This window comes from Limulus polyphemus, unplaced genomic scaffold, assembly GCF_000517525.1.
Source record: "Limulus polyphemus unplaced genomic scaffold, Limulus_polyphemus-2.1.2 Scaffold3003, whole genome shotgun sequence".
In the NCBI taxonomy this organism is placed as follows: domain Eukaryota; kingdom Metazoa; phylum Arthropoda; class Merostomata; order Xiphosura; family Limulidae; genus Limulus; species Limulus polyphemus.
In genome coordinates, this window is record NW_013668613.1 from 57,997 (window position 1) to 62,865 (window position 4,869).

Consider the following 4,869-nt stretch of genomic DNA (forward strand, 5'->3'; position numbering starts at 1 on the left):
TAGAAAATGTTCCAAGAAATGTGTCCGTAAAATTCATTTCACAAAACAGAGAGATAATTAGCTATTTCAAAGCAAAGTGGCCAGGTGGTTAGGGCGCTCGACTTGCAATCTGAGGGTCGCGGGTTCGAATCCCCGTCACACCAAACGTGCTTGCCCTTTCAGCCGTGGGGGCGTTATAATTTGACTATCAATCGTTGGTAAAAGAGTAGCCCAAGAGTTGGCGGTGCGTGGTGATGACTAGCTCTTTCCTCTAGTCTTACACCGCTAAATTAGGGACGGCTAGCGCAGATAGCCCTCGTGTAGCTTTGCGCGAAATTCAAAAACAAACAAACAAACACCACGAGCAATCGAACCCCGTATTTTAACGCTAGAAGTTCGTAAAGTTATCGCTAACCTACCACGGGACAAAATCTCTAATGGTTTGTTTGTTTGTTTCTCATTAAGCACAAGCAACACAATGGACTATCTGTGCTCTGATCACGAAATCCATAACAAACAAAGTCAAAGCCTAACTCTATCTACGTATGTGCTGCGCTTAATTAAGAGGGAAATGTTACTTTTAAAACCATGTTATGAAAATAAAAGTGTTTTAAGTACTCCTTGAAATAGCATTAACGCGTTAAATCAACTTAGACTTCAAGATTTTAAAAGTTTATGAAAAGATAGGGTTTAATATATTTATCAATTTATGTACTTTTTAATGTATTTGTAAAGTGTTTAATACTCGTACAACTATTTAATAAAATTTAATTCAGGAAAAAAACAAAGATGATCATGTTCAACATGTCTGCGCATGAGTAATACATACAACCGAAAACTGTCACCCACGTGATTTCTGGCATATGTGTAGAAGTACACCAGTAAACAGCGCACGTCATTATCTAGGTGGAGTACCCAACTGTTGCGCTACCTATTGGCAAAAGCCTGAAAATAGGCCGAGGAACCAGCCCACATCCTGAGTACAGGGAGTTGGTTGTTATAAGAAGAGGTAGGACAAGGGTTGAATTTTACCGGTTGTTTAGACTGTATTTCTGGTTCTTTTAATTTCGAACACCGGTGATAACCATGTCTCACACCGTAACAGTTACTCGCACCACCACCACTGCTGGAACTTCGTCTGGTATTATTATCCACTCAGGATATCTCCGGACGTTTCCTGGAATCTTGCAACTCCTGGAGACAGTAAGTTTTGAATTTTGGGTACTTAAGCCTTTTTTGTTTTACCGTTGTATCTCGAGAGGCGCGCCTCCGTCCATCATTGGACCTCCCTTTAGATTTAAATATTACCTAGTAGTAATACTAGCATCCTTTAAGCGATAAATTCAGTACTTCATGTTTTTTTGTAATAACTTCATTGTTATCTAATCTTGTTTTGCGTGTAATTATGTGTACAAATTTATATACATGTATTTGCTATTATAACTTGAATGTGCATCCGGAACTCTTGTAAAGGAAACATTTTCTAAGCTAGAGTGACAGTTTGTAAATATGATCACCTTATTTTCTAAGGACACATTAATAATACTGACGTTAAAGCTAGTGCTAAAATGATGTATTAGATTACGAAATTGTTCATCAGTGTTTATTTTCTGTTTATATATATTCCATCACCACGACAGTGAATATGCTAATTGCCTAATTGTAAAGTTTTATTTGATTTGTAGTGTTTAAAACTGACATTTAGCACTGAGCGGGGTTGTGTTAGAAAATACAGCGCTGTCTTAGATTCAGTGTCGTCTGCTGTCAACCACGCCCTAGGCACGTGCAATGTGTTGACCAAACTATTACGTCAGAACGCCTTCGCTTTCTATATTTGTTTGTGAACTTTTGTGCACCTTTTTTTTGCCCCATAGAATCTTTACATGCAACGAAACAAAATCACCGTTAAGACAAAACTTTGAAATAGACATTTATTTTATTTAGCGACGTCTCCTAGCAACTGCTTTTCATCAGGCTTAATAATAAATGTTCTTTTCCTTTTGTAGCTAATCGTTCTCTCCCCCCCCTCTAATTATAATTTTGTACGTATGAAATAAAAAGAATTATTGCTCTAAACGTTCAGGTGACTTTTAATTATCATTCATTAACCTAGTTGAACGTACAGTACAAAATTTAAAATAAAATAAAATTATAATTTGTAGGATATGAGTATAATTTAAAAAAGAATAATTATGCCAATACTTATGTCTTCAAACTAACGTCCAAATCAGTTTTGGCAGTTCAAAAAATCGTTTCGGCTAACTGTAGCAAACCTTAAACTTAAAGATACGTGTGTATATATATATATATATATATATATTTATCATCCTGTTTTTGCTCGTGGTTAAGAAAGGCCCACCTATTAAAAATAAACGTGATAAGATTTTATTGGGGTTTTAATGCGATTTTTGAAACTGATTTCTGCTAACAGAACTAAGTACAGAACTCGATAATTCTTTTCTTTTGAACAGTTAACGGTTTCTCGCGTGCCATGGGCATCGTCAAGTCTCGTGTCGGTGAGAAAGTGGTATTTTGTTGTGAATTAATTTTTTTTTTGTTTTCTTAAATGTTCTTCATCGCCACTTTAGTTAATTTTCTTTCACTGGTAAAAAAAAAAAACTTATTTGGTGGTTGGCTTGTTTGTTGTTAAGCGCGAAGTTACACAATGGGCTATTTGTTCTTTTCCCATCGCGGGTATCGAAACCTGATTTTTAGCATTATAAGCCCTCAGACTTAACGCTAAGTCACCGGGAGGCTTGTTGATTGACCAATTAATTTGACCATTCTAATTGATTAATGGCTTGCAGTGAATTTCTTCAAACAGTCTTGTAAAGAACGGTGGGTTTTTCACCAGAAGCACCTAGTGTACTTTGTCAGTGTAAATACCCCAGTTAATTAATGGTTTGTGGCCTAGTGGTACTTGGGACTAGTACCGAATTTTATTTCAGCAGCTTAGTCGTTTTTTATGTTTGAAAAAAAAACAAAAAAAACGGTCTACTTCACACAGCTCAGTACCTCTACCTTTTTTTTTTTTAGTTTCACCCCTGGGTTTATGTATGATTTTTTTACACTGGTAAAAAAGAGCGGGAAAGAGACTAGGTCTGAAGTTCGTGATATCTCAAACACGTGCTTCATCTGCTGTAATAAATAGTCTTATTTCTATACTGTAGTTTGCTTTGTGTTGAGTCACTGGGTCAAATTGTCATTACCTGAAACAGATGTTGCCGAAAACGATGCTTGTTTTATGTAAGTTACCGTAACCCTCGAACAACTATGTGATTCACGTCAGTTTTAAAGGGTGTGATGATAGTTGAATTAGGCGATTGACCAGTGCAGTGGAATAACAAAACATAGGATCTCTTCTCGAGATAAAAATAAACTGTCACTCGTGTCGTGTATTAAGGCAGCTGCGAAACTTTTTGAAAAACTCGTTAATTGATTTATACAGACAACAAAAGAAAACTCCAGAAATTGAAGGCATATCGTTATCAAAATGATCTTTAAGGAATCGGTGTGAAAACTCCAGAAATTATGCCTTCAATTTCTGGAGTTTTCACACCGATTCCTTAAAGATCATTTTGATAACGATATGCCTTCATCGTTATCAAAATGATCTTCAAGGAATCTGTGTGAAAACTCCAGAAATTGAAGGCATATCGTTATCAAAATGATCTTCAAGGAATCGGTGTGAAAACTCCAGAAATTGAAGGCATATCGTTATCAAAATGATCTTCAAGGAATCGGTGTGAAAGTTGCTTTGTCTTCTTCATAAACAACTTATAATACTGGTTGACCTGCAAGAATCCTGTAAATCGAGAGATGTTAACGACAACTGAATTGACTAAAGCTAAAAACTTGGGGAAAAGTACGGGAGCTTATGACATTAGAAACTTTTGTCTATTTGGTCTCTGATAGCCTAAAAGTTTAAGTGTTAATTTCCTTCTCTGTATTAAAGAGGTCACCAAGTTGAGCAGTACGTTAGGTGTTAGGATGTGTTATGGAAAACTTAAACAAGAGTGGGAAATAAATATAATATGTCGGAGAGTAGAACGAAGCTGAAGGATTTAGTAAAAAGTCAGGATTTAAGCCCAATGGTGTAATAAGACTTCTCTTTTTGTTTTTTAAAGCTCAGGTTTTTGGTCTCCTTTCATGACTGTGTAAAAACACATCCCATTTTGCTCAGCAGGTGGCACCTCTCAAGGTTGAGAGGTCAACCTCGTTTATAAGATTAAATTAGGGATTAGATTAAATACCTCTAGGGTTACTATATACTGAAAATTAGGGCTAGAGAGAGAGAGTCTGATATTCGCTGGTGTAACATCTCATGCGCGTCCTTGAACTGCTGATATATTGATAGACTTTTAAAGACTCCGTTTTAAAGTTTGTGCTGTTAGATACAATCACTGAGGAGACTTGTTATTGACTGACCTTAACTGAAGTTCTACAGACGAAACTCAAGTTGCCCGCAAACACTTCCTTGTCTAAAGCTACTTTCAGTACAAGCTATCCATAATTACAGTATCCTGAAGTTGGCAACGCTTCCTTGTCTAAAGCTACTTTCTCTACAAGCTATCCATAATTACAGTATCCCGAAGTTGACAACGCTTCCTTGTCTAAAGCTACTTTCACTACAAGCTACCATCCATAATTACAGTATCCTGAAGTTGGCAACGCTTCCTTGTCTAAAGCTACTTTCACTACAAGCTATCCATAATTACAGTATCCTGAAGTTGACAACGCTTCCTTGTCTAAAACTACTTTCTCTACAAGCTATCCATAATTACAGTATCCCGAAGTTGGCCAACGCTTCCTTGTCTAAAGCTACTTTCACTACAAGCTATCCATAATTACAGTATCCCGAAGTTGGCCAACGCTTCCTTGTCTAAAGCT

The 4,869-nt window shown here is 36.6% G+C and overlaps 1 long non-coding RNA gene across 1 annotated transcript in view; it reads left to right on the top strand.

The window, feature by feature from the left end:
- Window positions 1-900: 900 nt before the first annotated feature.
- Window positions 901-4,869, top strand: part of LOC111088022 — a 29,366-nt gene continuing 25,397 nt past the window's right edge. Inside the window, exon 1 of the long non-coding RNA XR_002612645.1 lies at window positions 901-1,217. This is a non-coding gene — a long non-coding RNA (uncharacterized LOC111088022). The remainder of the gene's footprint in view (window positions 1,218-4,869) is intronic.